Source organism: Psammomys obesus, unplaced genomic scaffold (assembly GCF_907164565.1).
Source record: "Psammomys obesus unplaced genomic scaffold, mPsaObe1.curated_primary_1811, whole genome shotgun sequence".
NCBI lineage: Eukaryota > Metazoa > Chordata > Mammalia > Rodentia > Muridae > Psammomys > Psammomys obesus.
Genome location: NW_026585894.1, coordinates 9,360,050 through 9,383,785, shown reverse-complemented (window position 1 = coordinate 9,383,785; position 23,736 = coordinate 9,360,050).

Genomic DNA, 23,736 nt, shown 5'->3' with positions numbered 1-23,736 from the left:
GTTCCATATATTAAAAATGCCTATTGGGATATTTTCAGAAACATAGAAGTGGCATTGAAAATAACAAGCCTCTGCAGTATAGACTGTCAAAGCAGATGCTGAGCCTGATGGACAACTAATGGGCAGAGTGAATGGAATTTTATGTAAGAAGTGGGAAATAGTAAGAGCTGGAGGGGACGGGAACTCCACAAGCAGAGCAACAGAACAAGATAATCTGAACACAGGGAACTTCCCAGAGAATCATACTCCAACCAAGGACTATTCGTGGAGATAACCTAGAACCCCTCCACAGATGTAGCCCATGGCAGTTCATTGTCCAAGTGGGTTACATAGTAATGGAAAGAGGGACTGCCTCTGACATAATCTGATTGGCCTGTTCTTTGATCACCTCCCCCTGAGGGGGGAGCAGCCTTACCAGGCCACAGTAGAGGACAATGCAGCCACTTTTGATGAGAACTGATAGACTAAGATCAGAAAGGAGAGGAGAACCTCCCCTATCAGTGGACTTGGGGAGTGGCATGCATGCAGAAAGCGGAGGGAGGGTGGGATCGGGAGGGGAGGAGGGAGGGGCTTATAGGGGGATAAAAAATGAATAAAGTGTAATTAATAAAAGAAAAGAAAAGAAAATAACAAACACATTTTCATGTATGCAAATGTAGTCAAAGATTAGAGGACCTCAACACATAAGCCACGGACATTTGCACAGTAGCAGTATACAGAAAAGAAGAGGAAAGGAAGAAGACAAAATGCAAAATAGTCAAAATTGAATAAATATAAGTATCACCATAGCTCTTAAGATCCATGTAAATAAAACATAGGCAGGAGAGCAAAGTGACATGATTGAAAAGATATAGAGCGGAGAGTATGTTGGAGGCTTAATTATAGCGTATCTTCTAGATTAAGGTTGATAAAATTAAAACAAAATAATCAGTGAAAACAGTAAGAGAAGTATATGTCCTCGTGTATTAAGGAATGAGGAAGGATGACTTCATGGGGCAGCAGAGATAAGTATACTAGTGCATATTTATTGGATCACAGTAACATGCCACATGCCACTGAGTCAGCACTTTTGCAATGGGAATATAAAATGTCAAACATTAATCAACAATGTAACATTTTATTCTTTAATTATAGTGGAGTATATTTATTTCAAAAATCAATCTATGTGGATAAAAAAATGCCCTGTTGCTAATGAATAATCTTATTTCAAAATCAACTCCCAGTAATGCTAGTTCAGTCTTCTGCCTATTAAATCATTGAATTTTTGTGGCAAGGGAGATGGCTTAGAAGTTAAACACATTGGCCATTCATGCAGAGGTTCTGGGTTTGGCTTACATCTCTTACATGGAAGCTTACAAGGATCTGTAACTCTGATTCCAGGGGACTAGACACACTGTTATGGATGCTATGGGCACTTCATACACATATGGCTCACAGATATTCAAGCAGGAAAAACACCATACAGAAAAAATAAAATAATTTTATTTTTTAAAAAGGAAAGAAATATTTAAAAACTGTGGCAGTAGCAAAAAAATATTAGTTTTCTACATATGTACTTACATTTTCAAGTAGTCTTCTTTCCCTTATGGAAAGAATTAAAGTTAGGTCATATCCTTACCCTCATTGACTTGTATATAATGAGGTACAAAGTACATCTACAGTAATTATTTATTGAATGAACTAGTTAATGATGCAATGAACATTATTGGAAATATGACTGTTTGAAAGGATGAGAATTAGAAAGGAACTTTAGAATCCTACTGAAGTATAAAATGTTCTTGTTTTCTGTAATGGTATTGGATGACTGTTGGCATTTTGCACACCTTGCCAATAAAACCTAAATATACTGCACAGTTTTTGTTTGTAATAATATCAAATGAGCAAATAATAAATACTTTCACTCCACAGTACACATCAATGAATCCTGCCACAACAAAAATTCCACTGCCCTTTACCTACACAACACAAAGTATGTTCACCTAAGCTTTAATGAAACAGGCTATCACAATCAGAAATAATGTCAGACTTCTCCTCAAAACATTATACAGTTGTTACTGCCATTTCCACTTGAAACACTTTTCAAAAAGAAAATACTATGAAATATTGAACAGATAAAATGTTGGCAGTAATTTTTGATAATATTGGTGTGATAGATTTGGCCATATCCCAGATCTATTGATATAGCAAATATTTTATTTTATTATTGTTATTATTATTAACAACAATAATTTATTCACTTTGCATCACAGTTGTAGCCCCCTCCCTCATCTCCTCACTGTCCCACCCTCACTTCCTCTTTCTCTCCTATCGCTCTTCCCTAGTCCGCTGATAGGGGAAGACCTTCTCTCTTATTGCCTGACCCTAGCCTATCAGGTCCCTCCAATCAGAACTGCCTGCATCCTCCTCTTCTGTGGGCTGGCTATGTTGCCCCACCAGGGAGAAGTGATCAAGGAGCAGGCCATCAAATTCATGTAAGAGAGAGACTGTCTCTTTTTCCCTTACTAGGGAAACCACATGGAGACTGCACTGTCTATGGGCTACATCTGAGCAAGAGGTCTATGTCTTCTCTATGCATGGACTTTCATTGACACATCAGTCTCTGCAGTCCCCCATGGGCCCTGGTTTTATTTATTTATTTATTTATTTATTTATTTATTTATTTATTTATTTATTTATTTATTATGGCTTAGTTGATCTCCTTTTGGAGCTCCTGTCCCCTCCAGGTCCTTCTATCTCCCCCATCTTCCATGAGATTCCCTGTGCTCTGTCCAAAACTTGGCTGTGAGTCTCTTCATCTGCTTTAGGAACTAAAATTTATTGTTTATTATTAAAAGTAATCTGATTGTAACCATTTAAGCAATAAAAACATGGAATTACCATAGAGAAAAAAATATCAACATTACTATTAATCATCTAAAACATATCTCTAATAATTGGCTGATGTCAACTAGACTGTTCTTTCCCTCTGTTTTGGCAAATAGTTATTTTATCTGTTATAAATACTTAAAATAATTTATCGCTAAGCTGTTAGGAAAATTTCATATTCCCTATATGAAACTGCAAGTGAATCTGCTACACAACTCCTTTCAAACCCTAATAGGAAAAAAACATTCCCTACTATCAATGTTTGTCTTTTTTTTTTTTTTTTTTTAGTCAACTCTAAGTACATGTCCCTACTTTCCTTATCATGTGTCAATTATTTGCCCTAAGGAACAAACCAACAGTAGAAAATCCATATTTTCTCTTAAGCTCTGAAAGTGTTTTCTGTGATCACAATTGTGTTTTTTTTATATCTCTTGTGTATGCCAAGTGGGGAAATCCAGCAGCGATCTACTGAAAGGAGGATTACAAACGAACTCAATTTGCTTCAGGAAAGCTGGTGTGTAGAATGTGTAAAGGTGGGTACATGAAATAGAACTGACTGTGAGTTGGTAATTTGTGAAGCCAGGTGACATGTACAGATGAGTTTTTTTGTACTTTTTTATACTTAGAAATTCTAATGATGTAAAAGTCATTTCTTTTTTTTAAAGTTATTTCTAAAATGTAACCTATAAAGAACAATATGAATATTTACATTGAATTTGAGCATTTAGCATCTTCCAGATCTGAATTTGAGCATTTAAAATCTTCCAGATCTTGTTGTGGGCATTGAGAAAAAACATATATGTAGAAGTATCTAACCCAGAAAAGGCAATAAAATTGTGCCTTTTAATTTGAAAGACCACTGATGGAAGGATTAATAAGAATAGCTCCCATAGTATCTCCATAGTATTTAAAATTCTCCCAATATTAATTTCTCTCTGTTGCCCCTGTATGTGACTACTCTCTCTTTCTTTCTCTCTCTTTCACACACACAAACACATGCAGAAAAAAAAACAAGCTTTTTCTAGTTATATAGGTATTGGTATAAAAGAGAACATATAATCTGACTTCAAAAGATTTTTGGTGTTGTCTTAAGTGGTCTGTGATAAAATACTTACACATGTGGAACATTTATTGTCATATGGAAATATAAAATTAAACTTATAAAACAAACCTATTGAATTGAACAGAGTCCCATTGTTAGGATTTTGCTATCTTATTTAAGTATCACAATAACTTTTCATTAACCTGTTATACACATAACAAAAGCTTAAAAAATAAATGACTTGGAAGGATCCATGATCCTTCCTTGGCTGCACTGAAAGGACACTGTATCTGACAAGCAGGACAGTAGTGACTGCACAGTGACCAACAGACTGAACTGTGGGCCTTAAAACACCAGCAAATTTGTTTCCCAGGTCAGAGGAAACCCTGTGGTGTGGGAAGCCATTTTCAGGTCACATAGCTAAACGTTGAAGAATTCCCGAGTCCAAGCAGGTCACCAGCCCAGAGACACACACCCATATGCTCTAATCACCATCTCAGACTAAACTTTGGGTCTCACAACACCAGAGACTGGGTTTTCCAGTCAGGTGAAAACTCCATGGTGAAGGAAGAATTTGGAACCAACCAAACTTTGTTCACCCAGACACCTAGAAAATGGCCCAGGCTCTAGTTTCTGGGCTCAGGCAGGCACTCAACCACCAGCGCAGAGACAAAAGCCTACATTCAAGACTTAACTTGCCAGACAGAAATGTGTACCATAAAACACCAGAGACTGTGTTTACCTGTTGGGAGGAAGCACCACTGTGAAGGAAACATCAGATCCAACCTCAGGGCATCCAGCTAATTCCCTGGGTTCACACAGGCTCAAGAATCTATCCTCTAGCCACTTAACTGTATGCTATAGTCACCTGCCATTAATTAGCACTTGGGTACTGGGGCACAGAGCTCCAACCTCAGACCTACAGAAACCTGGAACCCATGGAATCAACCCCCAGACACTGCTTCAAGATGAAAGCTATCTCCTTAACTAAACTGTCAAAACTTTAGGTTTCCCTGGATCTTCAAGAGGGCTGTGTCCAGCAAACACAGTGTGAAAGCAGCAGCACCTCACTAAATTCAGAGCAAAAAACCCAGTGGCAGGGTAGCTGTCTCCAGGACTTGGCCTGGTAAGAGGAGTGCCTCCTTGACTATCAATGACCACAGTTACCATGCAGGTCAATACAAAAGAGGTGAACTGTGGCAATTTCTTGAGAAACAGTCCATTTTGATGACCATGCCCAAAAAGCTGAGGAGGCCTCTTTGAGGAACAACCATCTTCCTGCCAAGGGGACTCTAAACAACCCAGGATGCCAACAGGCACCAGAAACTAACAGCTAACACCTGAGACAGCCAGATGGATAGAGGCCATCGTAAAAGCACAACCAAAAAAAGTCAAGCAATATGGCATGACCAGAAACTAGTTATTCAGGAACAAGATTACCTGGATACCCTAACATAAGTGAAAATCAAGAAAACAACCTTACATCTCATCTATGCTTATGAAGAGGATAAAGAAAAAAACTAAAAAAGAAAAAAAAACATAAAAAAAGAGGAATGTGAATTCAAACAGATTATGGCCATCCATAGAAAAAATACAGGGAGATGTAGCCATACAGTTTGTGGCCTTTAGAAAGGAAATAATTAAATCAGTGAAAGAAATGAAAGAAACAGAATAGTGTTCAAACAAGCAGGTGAATAAAATGAAAGAAAAGCAGAAAAATACAGTCAGACAGGCAAAGGAAATAAAGAAAATGTTCAAACTCTGAATATAGAATTGGAAAAATTAAGGGAAAGACAAATAGAAGAAATTATGGAGAGGAAGAACTTATGGAATAAGATAGGAAGTGCAGAGGTATGCATAACCAACAGACTACAAGAGGCGAAAGAACTCAGGTGTGGAAGATACACTGGAAGAAATCAATGTATCTGTCAAAGAAAATGTTAAATCTAAAAAATTTCTTACACAAAATGACCAAGAAATCCAAGACAATATAAAAAGATAAAACCTAATAATAGTAGGAATAGAGGGAAAAGAAGAAAATTTCCCCAATTTAAAGGAGGGGCCTTTAAGCATGTAAAAGGTCTACAGAACACCTAATAGATTAGACCAGAAAAAAAATTCCTTCCACCTCATAATAATCCTAACAGTAAGTATACAGAACAAAGAAATATACTAAAAGCTGCAAGGGGGAAAAGGCCAAGTAACATGTAATGGCAAATCCATCATAATTACACCTGACTTCTCAACACAGGCTATGAAACCCAGATGGGCCTGGACAGATATTATGCAGAACCTAAGAGAACACAGACATCAGCCCAGGCTACTATACCCAGGAAAACTCTCAATAATCATAGGTGGAGAAAACAAGATATTCAATGACAAAAACATATTGATAACCTAGAACCCTGACAATGCAGCCACTTCTGATGAGAACTGATAGACTAAGATCAGAAAGAAGGAGAGGAGGACCTCCCCTATCAGTGGACTTGGGGAGGGGCATGCATGCAGAAAGGGGGGAGGGAGGACCGGGAGGGGAGGAGGGAGAGACTTATGGTGGGATACAAAATGAATAAAGTATAATTAATAATAATAATAAAAAGAATACCTACCCACAAATGCAGCATTACAGAAGATACTGGAAAAAAAATACCACCCAAGAAAGCTAACTACATTCAGGAAACACAGGACATAAATAACCACACTACAGCAAAACTGAAAGTACCCAAGTACACAAACACTCTACCACAGCCAACATCAAAATAAAAAGATCTAACAGCCATTGGTCATTAACCTATCTCAATATCAATAAACGCAACTCTACAATGAAAAGACACAGACTAACAGAATGGATGAACAAACAAGATCTAACAATCTCTTGCATAAAAGAAACACACCAAAGTCACAAAGATAGACTTTACCTGAGAGTAAAGTTCTGGAAGAGGATTTTCCAGGAAAATTGACCCCATATCCAAACAGGAGTAGTCATTCTTATGTCCAGTAAAATAGACTTTCAACCAAAATTAATCAAAAGAGAAGGGGAAGGTTACTTCATACTCATCAAAGTAAAATTCCACCAAGAAGACATCACAATTCTGAACATCTATGCCACAAATACAAAGATACACACATTTGTAAAAGAAACATTGACAAAAATTAAAACACATATAGATCTGCACACATTAATAATGGGAGACTTCAATACCCCAATATCAACGAATGAAATGTCAACAAAACAGAAATTAAACAGAGAAACAATGATACTAACAGATGTCATAAATCAAATGGACTTAACAAACATCTATAGAACCTTTCACCCAAACACAAAAGTATTTACCTTCTTCTCAGAACCTCATGGAGCGTTTTTCCAAAACAGACCATATAGTTGGTTCACAAAGCAAGCATTAACAGATACAAAAAGATTTAAATAATTTCTTGCACCTAATCAGACCACTATGGACTAAAGTTGGACTTCAACAATGACAAATACCTAAAAGCCTACACACACATGGAAACTGAACAAATATCTACTCAGTGAGAGCTGTGTTAGGGAAGAAATGACGAAATAAAAGACTTCCTGAAATTCAATGAAAACAAAGGCACAACATACCCAAACTTATGGGACACAAAATTCTGGGCATTGCTAATAGGAAAGTTCATACCATAAAGTGCCTTCATAAAGAAATAGGAAACGTCACATCAAAGCAACCGAATAGCTCACCTAAAAGCCCTAGGGGGAATGAAAGAAGCAGACACATGTAAAAGGGATAGACAGTTGGAAATAAGCAAACTCAGGGCTGAAATTAATAAACTAGAAACAAAGAGAATGATTCAAAGAATCAATGAAACAAAAAACTAGTTTTGAGAAAATCAACAAGGTAGACAAACCCTCAGCCAAACTAATTAAAAGGCAGAGAGACACTAACCAATTCAAAAAAATCAGACACAAAAAGGGGGACATGACAATAGACACTGAAGAAATAAAATAATCATCAGCTCTTACTTCAAAAACCTATATGCAACAAAATTTGAAAATCTAAATAAAATGGACAATTTTCTTGATCACTTATACTTCCCAAGGCTGAATCAATTCAGGTAAATCAAGTCAATAGTCCTATATCTCCTAAGGACAAAAAAGCTCTCATCCAAAAAGAAACTAGTGCCAGATGGCTTCAACCCAGAAATCTAGCAGACATTCAAAGAAGAGCTAACACTAATACTATTCAAGCTATTCCCCAAAACAGAAACAGATGGAATATTACCAAACTCATTTTATGAAGCCACAGTCACCATAACACCTAAAGACCTCAAAAAAGACCCAACAAAGAAAGAGAATTTCAGGCTTATCTCTCATATGAACATTGATGCAAAAATACTCAACAAAATACTCTTAAACCAAATAAAAGAACACATCAAAAATATCATCAACTATGACCAATTAGGCCTCATTCCAGACATCCAGGGGTAGTTCAATATATGAAAATCCAACAATATAATCCACCATATAAAAAAAACTGAAAGGAAAAAAAAAAAAAAAAAACATGTTCATCTACTTAAATGCTGAAAAAGCATTTGATCAAATCCAATACTTATTCTTGTTTAAAATCCTGGAGCGATCAAGGATAAAAGACACATACCTAAACATAGTAAGGCCTATAGCAAACATCAAAATAAACAGAGAGAACTTAAAATCAATACCACTGAAATCTGGAACAAAGCAAGGCTGCAAAATCTTAACATATCTCTTCAACATAATTCTTGAAGTCCTTGATAGAGTGATAAGACAATGAAAGGAGATCAAGGGGATTCAATTCAGAAACCAAGAATTGAAAGTACCACTATTTGCAGATGATATGAAAGTATACATGAGTGACCCAAAAATTCTACCTGGGAACTCCTATACCTGGTAAATACCTTCAGCAAACTGGCTAGATACAAAAATAAAAATCAGTAGCGCTCCTGAACACAAAAGAAAAATGAGCTGAGAAAGAAATTAGGGAAACTTCACCCTTCACAATAGCCACAAAGGAAATAAAGTACCTTGGTATAACTCTAACCAAGCAAGTCAAAGACTTGTATGAAAAAACTTCCAAGTCTCTGAAGAAAGAACAAATCAGAAGATGGAAAGATCTCCCAAGCTCATGGCTTGGCAGCATAAACATAGTAAAAATCGCCACATTACTAACAGCAATCTACAGATTCCATGCAATTTCCATCAAATTACCAACACAATGCTTTACAGATCTTGAAAGAAAAATTCTTAACTTCATAGGGAATAACGAAAAACCCATAATAGCTAAAACACTCCTCTACAATAAAAGATCTTCTGGAGGTTATCTCCAACCCTGATCTCAAACTGTACTATAGAAAGACAGTAATACAAATTGCATTGTACTAGCATAAAAACAGAAGTGTAGATAAATGGAATCGAAGACCAAGCAATATACCCACACTCCTAATCAGGAAACCTAATTTTTTACAAAGATGAGAAAACCATATAATGGGGAAAAAAGATAACACCTTTGACAAATGGAGGTGTTCTAAATGTATATCTACATGCAGAAAAATGAAAATAGATTCATAATTATTGCCCTATACAAAAGTCCAAGTAGATGAAAGACATCAACATAAAACAAGACAAACTAAATCTTTTAGAAGAAAACGTAGGAAAGAGCCTTGAACTTGTTGGCACGAGAGACAACATCTTGAAAAGAACACCAATATTTCAGGCTCTATGAACAATATATAAATGGGACCTCATGAAACTGAAAATGTTCTGTAAAGCAAAGGACACTGTCATCAGAAAAAAAACACAGCCTACAGACTGGGAAAGGAACTTCAACAACCTTATGTCTGACAGAGGACTAATGTCCAGTATATATAAAAATCTCAAGAAGTTAAAAAACAACAAATCAAGTAATCCAATTTTGGAGGTATCTCCATCCCCGATCTCAAGCTGTACTACAGAGCCATACTAATAACAACTGCATGGTATTGGCATAGAAATAGAATAGCAGATCAATGGAACTGAATAGAAGACCCAAAAATAAACGTACACACCCATGAATACTTGATTTTTGACAAAGAAGGCAAAACCATTGAGTGGAAAAAAGACAGCATCTTCAACAAATGGTGCTGGTCCAACTGGATGTCTACATGAAAAAAAATGAAAATAGATCCTTACTTATTACCCTTCACAAAATTAAAGTCCAAGTGGATCAAAGATCTCAACATAAAACCAGAAATGCTAAATTGGTTAGATGAAAAAGTGTGTAAGACATTGGAACTCATTGGCTCAGGAGACAAATTGCTGAACACAACACCAACAGCACATGTTCTAAGAGCTACAATCAATAAATGGGACCTCATGAAACTGAAAAGCAAAGGACACTATCGTCAGAACAAAACGACAGCCTCCAGACTGGGAAAGGATCTTCACCAATCCTATATCTAACAGAGGGTTGATATCCAGAATATATAAAGAACTAAAGAAGTTAAAAAGCAAGAAATCAAGCAATCCGTTTAAAAAATGGGGTAGAGAGCTAAACAGAATTCTCAGTAGAGGAATACAGAATGGCAGAGAAACACTTGAAGAAATGAACAATGCCCGTAGCCATCAGAGAGATGCAAATCAAAACAAGCCTGAGATTTCATCTGACACCCACCAGAATGGCTAAGATCAAAAACTCAACTGACAACACATGCTGGAGAGGTTCTGGAGAAAGGGGAACCCTCTTCCATTGCTGGTGGGAATGCAAACTGGTACAACCACTTTGGAAGTCAATATGGTGCTTTCTCAGACTATTAGAATTAGTACTTCCTCAAAATCCAACTATACCACTCCTAGGCATATATCCAAAAGATGCTCAAGTACACAACAAGGATATTTGCTCAACCATGCTGGGGCAGCTTTATTTTTAATAGCCAGAACCTGGAAACAACCCATATGTCCCTCAATTGAGGAATGGATACAGAAATTATGGTAGTTTTACACAATGTAATTCTATTCAGCAATTAAAAATGAGGAAATCATGAAATTTGCAGGGAAGTGGTGGGACCTAGAAAAGGTCATCCTAAGGGAGGTATCCTAAAAACAGAAAGACACACAAGGTATATACTCACATATATAGACCTGTAAGATAAGATAAACATCCTGAAACCTATGCACCTAAAGATAAACAAGGAGTACCGGGGTAAGATGATCTATCCTCATTTAGAAAGACAAATCGGATGGACATTGGAGGTAGGAGCAAAAAAGTAGTAACAGGACAGGAGCCTACCACAGAGGGCCTCTGAAATACTCTACCTAGCAGTGTATCAAAGCAGATGTTAAGACTCATAACCAAACCTTCAGTAGAGTGCAGGGAATCATAAAAAAAAGAAGCATGAATTAATATGACTTGGAGAGGACAGGATCTCCACAAGGACCAAATTCTTTCTCAATCTGTAGGCAGTCATTTTGTTTTGATGACAGTGTCCTTTGCTTTACAGAAGCTTTTCAGTTTCATGAGGTCCCATTTATTAATTGTTGCTCTTAGAGCCTGTACTGTTGGTGTTCTGTTTAAGTATTTTATGAGACTGTTTCTCCAAATAGGGACCATGTATGGATGTAAACTAGAACCTGTGCTCAAATGTAGTCCTTGGTAGCTCAGTATTCAAGTAGGTACCCTAATAAGGGGAACAAAGATTGTTTCTGACATGAACTTAAATGGTGGGCTCTTTGACCTCCCTCCACCCAAGGGAGAAGCAGCCTTGCTAGGCCACAGAGGAGGATGAAGCCAGTCCTGAAGATACCTAGTAAACCAGTATCAGATGAAAGGGGAGGAGGTTCTCCCCTATCAGTGGACTTGGAAAGGTGCAGAGAGGAGATGAGGAATGGATGGTGGGATTGGTAGGGAAAGAAGAAGCAGGATGCAGCAGAGATACAAAGTTAACAAACTTTAACCAATATTAAAAAATAAAAATAAAAAAAACAACAATGGAAAAAAAATGGGTATAGATTTTTTCCAAATCTGTAGGCAGTTATTTTGTTTTGATAACAGTATCCTTTGATTTACAGAAGCTTTTCAGTTTCATGAGGTCCCATTTATTGATTGTTGCTCTTAGAGCCTGTGCTGTTGGTGTTCTGTTCAAGGATTTGTCTCCTGTGCCAATGAGTTCTAGCTCTTCCCCACTTTTTCTTCTAAATGATTTAATGTATCTGGTTTTATGTTGAGGTCTTTGATCCACTTGGAATTTAGTTTAGTGCAGGGTGATAAGTATGGATCTATTTGCATTTTTCAACATGTAGACATCCAGTTGGACCAGCACCATTTGTTGAAGATGCTCTTTTTCCATTGTATGGTTTTGGCATCTCTGTCAAAAATCAGGTGTCCATTAGTGTGTGGGTTTATTTCTGGGTCTTATATTCAGTTCCATTGAACCACAATTCTGTTTGTGTGCCAGTATCATTCAGGAGCCTACAACAGAGGATATCTGAAAGACTCTACCGTGCAGGGTATAGAGGCAGATGTTTAGACTCATAGCCAAACTTTGGGCAGAGTACAGGGAATCTTATGAAAGAAGAAGGATATAGTCAGACCTGGAGAGGACAGGAGCTCCATGAGCACAGTGCCAGTTCCTAAAAGTCTGGACACAGGGGTCTTTTCTGAAAGTGATACTCCAGCCAAGGACCACTCAGGAAGATGGCCTTGAACCCCTGCACAGAGGTAGGCTATGGCAGTTCAGTATCCAAGTGGCCTCAATAGTAATGGGGACAGGGACTGTCTCTTATATGAAATGATTGGCCTGCTCTTTATTCACCTCCCCATGAGGGGGGGAGCAGCCTTACTGGCCACAGAAGAAGACAATACAGCCACTCCTGATGAGAACTGATAGACTAGAGTCAGAGGAAAGGGGAGGAAGACCTCTCTTTTCAGTGGACTGGGAAAGGGACATGGGTGGGGAAGATGGAGGGTGGGACTGGGATGGGAGGGAGGAGGAAGGGAGGTACAGATGGGATACAAATTGAACAAACTGTAATTGATAAAAATAAAATAATCAAATTAAAAAAGAAAAAAATGGGTACAGAGCTAAACAGACAATTTTCTGTAGAGAAATTTAGACACAGACTAACAGAATGGATGCAGAATCAGGATCCAACATTCTGATGCATCCAAGAAATACACTTCTTCAAAAAAGATAAACACTACCTTAGAGTAAAGGGCTGGAAAAGAGTTTTTCAAGCAAATAGACCCAGAAATCAAGCTGAGGTAGTTATCCTAATATCTAATAAAATAGACTTTCATACAATTTAATAAAAAAAAATAAAAAAAAACCAGGAGGGACACTACATTCTCATCAAAGGAAAAATCCACCAAGAGAAGAGGAAATCACAATTCTGAACATCTGTACCCCAAATACAAAAGAGGCTACATTCATAAATGAAACATTATTAAAGCTTAAATCACACATCGATTCTAATACCTTAATAGTGGGAGTCTTCAATACCCCACTATCATCAAGGGACAGATCATCTAGACAGAAACAAAATAGGGAAATAAAGGCACTTACACAGGTCCTAAATCAAACGGACCTAAGAGATGTCTATAGAACTTTTTACCCAAACTCAAAAAGAGTATACCTACTTTTCAGGACCTCAGGGAACCTTCTCCAAAATAGATCATGTAGTTGATCACAAAGTAAGCCTCAACAGATACAAGAAGACTAAAATAATCCCTTGTATTCTATCTGACCACCATGGACTAAAGCTATACCTCAACTACAATAGAAATAACAAAAAGCCTACACACACAAGGAATTGGAAGAACTCACTACTCAGTAACAGCTGGGTCAGGGAAGAAATAAAGAAAGAAATTAAAGACTTCCTAGAATTCAATGCAAATGAAGGCAGAACATACCCAAATTTATGGATCACAATGAAAGCAGTGCTCAGAGGAAAATTCATAGCACTAAGTGCCTTCAAGAATTTGTAATATCTCATACAAGCAACTTAATTGCCCAACTGAAAGACCTAGGGAAAAAACAAAGCAGATAAGCCCAAGAGGAGTAGACAGCTAGAAATAATCAAACTCAGGAATAAATGAATAAATTAGAATGAAATAAAACTATTCAAAGAATCAAGGAAACCAAGAGCAGGTTCTTTCCGAAAATCAACAATATAGACAAACTCTTAATCAAACTAACCATAGGCAGAAAGAAACTATACAAATCAGAAAAATCAGAAATGAAAAGAAAGACATAACTACAGACACTGAGGAAATCCAAACAATCATTAGGTCTTACTACAAAAGCCTATATGACACAAAATTTGAAAATCTAAAAGAAATGGACAATTTTCTTGATAGATTCCATCTACCAAAATTAAGTCAAGATCAGGTAGAAAGATTGAATAGTTCTATGTCTCCCAAGGAAATGGAAGGAGTCAACAGTCTGCCTTCCAAAAAAAAAAAAAAAAAAAAAAAAAAAAAAAAAAAAAAAAAAAAAAAACACCCTGGGCCAGATAGATTCAGTGCAGAATTCTACCAGACATTTAAAGAAGTGCTAACTCCAATTTTCTACAAACTATTCCACAAAATAGAAACAGAGGGATCATTACCAATCTGATTCTATGAAGCCACAGTCACCTTGATACCTAAACCAAAGACCCAACCAAAAAAAAAAAAGAAAACTTCAGACCTATCTCTCTTATGAACACTGATGCAAAAAATACTCAATAAAATACTTGCAAAGTGAATCCAAGAGCAAGTAAAAGGTATCATCCACCATGACCACTAGGATTCATCCCAAGCATGCAAATGTGGTTCAATATATGGAAATCCATTAATGTAATCCATCATATAAACAAACTGAAGGAGAAAAATCACATTGTCATCTCCTTAGATGCTGAAAAAGCATTTGAAAAAATCCAACACCCATTCATGTTTAAAGTCTTGGAGAGATTAAGGATGAAAACTTAAATCAAACCCACTGAAATCAGGGACAATGCAAGGCTGCCCACTCTCTCTATACCTCTTCAATATAGTACTTGAAGTCCTAGCTAGAGCAATAACACAACTAAAGGTTATCAAGGGAATACATATAAGAAGGGAAGAGGTCAACATTTCACTATCTGGAGATGAAATGATAGCATACATGAGCGACCCCAAATATTCAACCAGAGAACTAATTCAGCTGTTAAACGCCTTCAGCAAAATGGTTGGATATAAATTTAGCTTTAAAACAAACAAACAAACAAAAAAAAAACCAAAGAAACAAAAAAACAGAAGCCAAGAAAGAAATCAGGGAAACAACACCCTTCAAATAGCCACTAATAATATAAAGCACCTTGATGTGACTCTAACCAAGGAAGTGAGAGAAAAAAAAAAAAAAAAAAAAAAAAAAAAACTTCAAGTCTCTGAAGAAAGAAATTTAAAAAGATATCAGAAGATAAAAATATCTCCCGTCTTCATGGATTAGTAGGATTAATATGTGAAAATGGACATTCTGCTAAAAGAAATCTACAATTCCAATTCAATTACCTTCAAAATATCAATACAATTTTTAACAGACTTTAAAGGAAATATTCTCAACTACATATGGAGAAATGAAAAAACCCAGAATTTCCAAAAAGATCCTGTACAACAACAGATCATCTGGAGGTATCTCCATCCCTGATCTCAAGCTGTATTACAGAGCAATAATAATAAAAACAGCATGGAATCTGCACAGAAATAGAAAAGAGGATCAATGGAACCAAATATGAAACCCAGAAATAAATCCATACACCTATAAATACTTGATTTTTGAAAAGGAAGTCAATACCTTTCGATGGAAAAAAAGACAGCATATTCAACAAATGGTCATATGCCAAATGGATGCCTACATGCATAGATCCATACTTCACCCTGCACAAAATTAAAGTCCATGTGGATCAAAGACCTCAACATAAAACTAGACACACTAAATCGGTTAGAAGAAAAAGTGGGGAAGAGCCTAGAACTCATTGGCACAGGAGACAACTTCCTGAACAGAACACCAACAGCACAGGCTATAAGAGAAGAAATAAAAAATGGGACAACATGAAACTGAAAAGGTTCTGTAAAACAAAGGATACTGTCATCAGAACAAAATGTCTACCTACAGACTGGGAAAGAATCCTCACCAAACCTATATCTGACAAAGGGCTGAAATCCAGAATATATAAAGAACTAAAGAAGTTAAAAACATTAAATCAAGTAACCCAATTAAAAAATGGGGTACAGAGTTAACCAAAGAAATCTCTCTAGAGGAATATAGAATGGCAGAGAAACACTTAAGGAAATGTTCAACATCCTTAGTCATCAGGGAGATGCAAATCAAAACGACCCTGAGATTTCACCTTACACCCATCAGAATGGCTAAGATCAAAAACTCAAGTGACAACACATACTGGAGAGCTGTGGAGAAAGGGCACCCTCCTCCATTGCTGGTGCAAATGTAGACTGGCACAACCACTTTGGAAATCCCTCAGACACTTTCTCAGACAATCAGGAATAGTGCTTCCTCAAGATCCAGCTATACCACTCCTAGGCATATATCCAAAAGATGCTCAAGTACACAACAAAGACATTTGCTCAGCCGTGTTTGTAGCAGCTCTATTTGTAATAGCCAGAACCTGGAAACAACCCAGATGTCCATCAATGGAGGAATGGATACAGAAATTGTGATAATTTTACACAATGGAATACTCCTCAGCAATTAAAAACAAGAAAATCATGAAATTTGCAGGCAAATGGTGGGCTCTAGAAAAGGTCATCCTGAGTGACGTATCCCAGAAGCAGAAAGACACACATAGTATATACTCACTTTTAAGTGGATACTAGACATATAATATAGGATAAACAAACTAAAATCTTTATTCTTAATGATGCTAAGCAAGAAGGTGGACCTTGGGTAAAATGATCACTCTTCACTCAGAACGACAAAAGGGATAGACACTGGAAGAAGGAGAAAACAGGAAACAGGACAGGAGCCTACCACAAAGGGCCTCTGAAAGACTCTACTTAGCAATGTATCAAAGCAGAGGCTGAGAATCATAACCAAACTTTGGCAGAGTGCATGGAATTTAAAGAAAGAAACAGGTAATAGTAAGTCCTTCAGAGGATAGGAGCTCCAGAAGGAGTGCAACAGAACCAAAAAATCTGGGCACAGGGGTATTTTCTGAGACTGTTTCTCCAACCAAGGACCATTCTTGTATATAAAGTAGAACCCCTTCTCATATTTAGCCCATGGCATCTCAGTGTCCAAGTGGGTACCATAGTAAGGGAAAAAGGGACTGTTTCTGACATGAACTCAGTGGCTGGCTCTTTGAACCCACCCCGGTAAAGGAGGAACAGACTTGCAGGCCACAGAGGAGGACAATGTAGCCAGTCTTGATGGACCTGATAAACTAGGCTCTGATGGAAGAGGAGGAGGACCTCCCTTCTCAATGGACTTAGAAAGGGGAATGGGAGGAGATGAAGAAGAGAAGGTGAGATTATGAGGGAATGGGATAGGGGGCTACAGCTTGGAAGCAAATTAATAATCTGTAATTAATATTAAAAATTAAAATTTAATTAAAAAAGAGTGGACAGGATAATCTACCCTATCAGTGTACTAAGGTCCTGGGATAGTGGAGTAAGACAGAGGGAGGGCAGGAATGGGAGGAGACAAGGGAGCAGGCTATAACTGGGATACAAAGTTAATAAATTGTAAATAATAATAATAATAATAAATTTTTACAAAGGAAAATAATAAAAAAGAGAATTCATAAGAGACCCAATACATAAGAGAGAGTAAAAGGAAATGAGAGCTCAAAAATATTTTTCTCTACAGGATATATATATAATACTCATGAAATAACAGAAGTTGTGGTTGCCTGCATCAGGCCCATAGTGTATCGAACTAGAAAAAATTAAAACATAATTTTTCTGGATAGTCTCCAGGCCCCACACTATTCTGAGGAGATATTACAATGGATATGACACTCCTAAGTTTCTTATGCTACTGTGAATGGCTCCATAGTCATGAAGTTATGAGAAACACTGATTAGAATTATTTCAGTTATTAAAAAGCAAAACAACAATAAAATTGAGCTGAAGTGGGAAGTCAGGGCTGTTGAGAATAAATAGGGAAATAAGGAGGGGCCTAGAGCTAAGTATAATCATATTTTACTGTATATTTTTATGAAATTTTCAAAATGTATGCTTTTTAAAAATTAATCTCTATTTCTAGTAATTATTTTTTTCAGCAAGCTGCTCATTTATATAGTTATCTCAGTGTTCTCACACAGCTGTTGCTTCAATACTAAATTCCAGCAACTTTGGGTATTTGCTTAAATTGCTGAATGGTATTTAGGAATCAGTTTCTTCATAGTGAAGAAACCCATGCTACTAACATAGGCTACAAACACTAGTCAATTTAAAAAGAAGTCCAAAGACACTCAAGCAGGAGCTCCATGATGACCTCTGACTTACTTTTCTGATGTAATACATGATTATCAGAATGAATGCAGTCATCTGAATAAAGTAAGGACAGACTGATTCAAGGAATTTTAGGGATAGATTTAATTTTTATTTTTAGCCTTTTTCTTTATTAATATTTATTACAATTTATTCACTTTGTATCCTGGTTGTAGCCCCATCCCTCATCTCCTCCTGGTCTCACTCTTCCTCCCTCATTCCCAGCCATGTCCCTACCATAGTCCAGTGATGGAGGATGTCCTCCTTCTCTACTATCTTATCCTAGTGATAGAAAGACCTAGAGAGGAGTTCTATAAGGAGAGCAACAGAACTATCAGGTCTCATCAGGACTGGCTGAAATAAATTCCTCTGTGGTCTAGTAAAACCATCTTGCCAGGGAGAGGTGATCAAAGAACAGGCAACCAAGTTCATGCCAGCCACTGCCTCTGCTTCCCTTACTTGAGTACCCACAAGGAAACTGAGCTGCCCATGGGCTACATCTCAACAGGGGTCTAGGTACTTTCCATGTATGGTCCTTGGTTGATTGATTAGTCTCTGCAGAACCCCCTGAACCCAGAAATCTTGTGTCTGTTGGTCTCTTGTGGATCTCTGGTCCCTTCCAGGTATTTCTGTCTCCTCCTGCTCCCATGAGATTCCCTGACCTCTGCCCTATTTTTGGCTATGAATCTCAGGCTCTCTTTCCATTGTCCTCTGGGTAGAGCCTTTCAGAGGCACACTGTGGAAGGCACCTGTCCTGTTCCCTGTCTTCTCCATCTTCTGATGACTATCCCTTTTGCCCTTCTGAATGAGTAATGAGGATAGTCCCTAGGTTTCTCCTTCTTGTTTAGCTTCTTTAGGACAATAGCTTTTAGTATGTTTATCCTATATTATACAGCTAATATCCACTTATAAGTGAGTATATACTATATGTGTTTTTCTGTTTCTGGTTTACCTCACTCAGGATGATCTTTTCTAGATCCCACCATTTGTCTGCAAATTTCATGATTTCCTTGTTTTAAATTGCTGAGTAGTATTCCATTGTGTAAATGTACCATGATTTCTGTACCCATTCTTCCATTGAGGGACATCTTGGTTGCTTCCAGATTCTGGCTATTATGAATAAAACTGTTATTAACATAGTTGAACAAATGTCCTTGTTCTATGGTTGAGCATCGTTCAGATATACTTTTAGGAGTGGTATAGCTGGACCTTGAGGTGGCACTATCCCTAATTTTATTAGAAAGCACCAGATATATCTCCAAAGTTGTACAAGTTTACATTCCTGCCAGCAATGGAGGAGGGTTCCCTTTTCTCCACAAGCTCTCCATCATGTTCCATACCTTGAGATTTTGATCTTAGCCATTCTGATGGGTGTAAGTTGGAATCTCAGGTTTGTTTTGATTTGCATTTCTCTGATGATTAAAGACATTGAGCATTTCTTCACTTTTTAATTTCTCTCATAATTTTACTTTATTTTTCTTTGTAGCACTTAGGATTATCTGTATTACATACTTCCCTTTGCTGTGACAAAATACCCAAGAATAAGAAATTTAAGGAAGGAAGGATATTCTCTGGCTTACAATTTTATGATATAGATTCCATCATGGTTGGGAAGGCATGGTTACAGAACTAAGAAGCAGGATATAAACATTGCATCCACAGTCAAAAATGAAATGTATTTAAGAAGTAGAATCCAGCCATCAAACTTTAAAGCCCACCCACCACCCCATCCACAGAGACTTACTTCCTCTAGCAAGGCTCTGATTTCTAATGATTTCAAGATGTTTCCAGAACCAAATGTTTCTTTAAGTGCTACTTAGCCATTTCCCTGTTGACAATTCTCTGGTTAGTTCTGCACCCCGTTTTTAATTGGATTACATTATTTGTTGGTATTTAACTTCTTGATTTCTTTATATATTGTGGATATTAGCCACCAGTCAGATAGAGGGTTGGTGAAGATCCTTTCCCAATATGTAGGCTGTAGTCGTTTTTTTCTGTTGACAGTGTCCTTTGCTTTACAAAAGTTTTTCAGTTTCATGAGATCCCATTTACTAATTGTTGATATTATCACTTGAGCTGTTGCTGTTCTGTTCAGGAAGTTGTTTCCTGTGCTAATGAAATCAAGGCTCTTCCAAATTTTTTCTTCTAACCAATTTAGAGTGTCTTGTTTTATGTTGATGTCCTTGATCCACTTGGACTTCTGTACAGGGTAATAAATATGGATCTATTTGCATTTTCTGACATGTATATATTCAGTTAGACAAGCACAATATGTTGAAGATACTATCTTTTTTCCATTATATGGTTCTGGATTCTTAGTCAAAAATCAAGTATGCTTAGGTGTGTTAGTTTATTCTGGGTCTTCTCTCAGATTCCATTGATCCATGAGTTAGTTTCTATGCCAGGCCTATTCCATTTCTATTACTATTGTTCTATAGTCCACCTTGAGATCAGGGATGAGAATCATGAGGTCCTACTTCAACTATATGCAACAAAATTCAAAAATATAAATGAAATGGATAATTTTCTTGATGGATTCCATTTACCAAAGCTGATCAGGAAAATAAATTAAATAGTCCTATATCCCCTAAGAAAATAGAAACTGTCACCAAATTCTCCATCTGGAAAAAAAAAAAAAAAAGCTCAGGGCCAGACAGTTTCAGTTCAGAATTATACTAAACCTTCAAAGAAGAGCTAATACCAATACTCTTTAAACATTTCTACATATAGAAACAGAAAGAACTTTTCCATCCTCTAAGAGGTCACAGTCACCTTGATAGTAAAACTGCACAAAGACCCAACAAAGAAAGAGAACTTCAGCCCAATCTGACTTATGAATGGTGACACAAAAGTAATCAATAAAATCCATGCAAAAGGAATCCAAGAACACATTTAAGATATCATTCACCATGACCAATTAGACTTCTTCCAAGGCTTGGAGGGGTGGTTCAATATATGGAAATCTATGAATGTAATCAACCATATTAACAAACTGAAAGAAAAAAAAAACACATGATCATCTCCTTAGATGCTGAATAAGCACATGACAAATTCCAATACTCATTCATGTTTAAAGTTTTGGAGAGATCAGGGATACAAGACACATAACTAAACATAGTAAAAGTAATATACAGCAAGCATTTAGACTTAATTTTTCAATGAAGAAAAGGCTTCCACAATGTGTGAAAGAATAAACAAGAGTTACCTTTAATATAAACTATCACAAAAGCAACACAGCAAAAATGAAAACTTTATATTCCACTGAAATTATTTATAGGAAATCTGAAATATTTAATGCTAGGCTGAAGGAAATATTGCTAAATGCCGTATCAATAAAATAGAATATAAGAAAGTGAATATACTTCACTAATGTCCAAAGATTAAACACAGGAGATAGGCGTAGATTTGAGATATAGATGCAATGATATTTATCATAATTATTCAGTTCCAAGAACACAGAAAACATTTCACATAATATTCTTTGATGAGCTGAAAAAAATCAAATTTCTTTTTAACAACTTGTCTGTACATGCACACAATACCAACAATATGGTTCTGGGAGAACCAAAATGAGCAAATATATACATAAATACATATCCCCACAATTTCAAATTATTAGTATACTGTTATTTATGTTTAAGATAGGGAATATGCAATGGGAGATGAATCTTGAAGGAGTTGAATGGAAGGTGAATATGATCAAAAATATTATATGTCTGAAATTCTCCAATACTGATAAAATATTATACTAAAAAGTATAAGCCACGATTTACAAAGTATTTTTTGTCTAACTTTGATTATCAGATCAAGTCTTAGAAAGAGAAATGTTGTGTTAAGGTCCATTAGATGGATCTAAAGACAGGAACTCTGCAAGAAGATCTACAGGGCAAACTAACCTGAGCCCAGAGATGCAAGCTAATAAAATATACAACTGCTGTTGAGATGGATAAGGTAAGGAGAAGATTGAAAAGCTTAAAGATTGATAGAATTTAAATTAAATTCCTGATGGTAGTATGAATTAATTCCAGACTCATACTTGAGTATTCACTATCACTATTTTAATGATTTAATTTATTTATTCACTTTACATTCCAATTATGAATAAATAATTCATTAATTTTAACAGTCAGCTGCTTGACAATTCTATTCTTTTTTAATTAAATTTTTATTTTTTATTAGTTAGAGTTTATTAAATTTGTATCCCAGCTGTAGCCCCCTCCTTGATTGCCTCCAGTCCCACCCTTTCTTATCTCCTCCTGATAGGGGATAGTCTACTGATAATCCACTGATAGGGGAGGTCCTTCTCCCCTTCCTTCTGACCCTAGTTTATCATGTTTCTTCAGGACTGGCTGGAGTGTTCTCCTCCGTGGCCTAGCAAAGCTGCTCCTCCCTCAGGGGTGGAGGGAGGTTAAAGAGCCAGCTATTGAGTTTATGCCAGTAACAGTCCCTGTTCCCCTTACTAAGACACCCACTTGGATACTGAGCTGCTACAGGTTGCATCCGAGCAGGGATTCTAGGATATATCCATGCACAGTCCTTGGTTGGAGAAGCAGTCTCAGAAAAGACCTCTGTGCCCAGATATATTTGGTCCTTGTGGAGCTCCTGTCCTCTCCAAGTCATACAAACTCCCCCTTCTTTCATATGATTCCCTGCACTCTGCCCAAGGATTAGTTATGAGTCTCAGCATCAGCTTTAATACACTGCTAGGTAAAGTTTTTAGAGGCTCTATGGTAGGCTCCTAACATAGTGAAAATGGCCATTTTGCAAAAAGCAATCACAGATTTTCAATGCAATTTCCATCAAAATAGCAACACAATTCCTTACAGACTTTGAAAGAAAAATTCTCAACTTCATATGGACAAACAAAAAACCCAGAATTTCCAAAATGATGCTGTACAACAACAGATCATCTGGAGATATCTCCATCCCTAATTTCACGCTGTACTACAGAGCAAGAGTAGCAAAAACTGCATGGTATTGGCATAGAAACAGAAAGGTGGATCAATGGAACTGAATAGAAGACAATTCTATTCTTATTTTTCATTTTTTACTGAAAAATCATATTGTCAATATCCTTACTGTTCTAAAATTCTTCTTTTCTCTCTCTCTCTCTCTCTCTCTCTCTCCCTCTCTCTCTCTCTGTAAGTCGTTGTAAATTATATTGAGTGGTAAGGATTAGTAATAAGAGACAATACAGATGTAGATTTCTAAGATGGCAATGGCCTGGGAATACTTTATCTTAGTGTCAGAAGATCAGAAACTGCTCTTATGTTCCAGAGGCGCTTTCTTCTGTCTGTCAGACCTCAGATCACATCTGCTTCCCCAAGGGGAGTGTCTGGACCAGAAGCAGCACCCCAACCCCATTCCATGGTT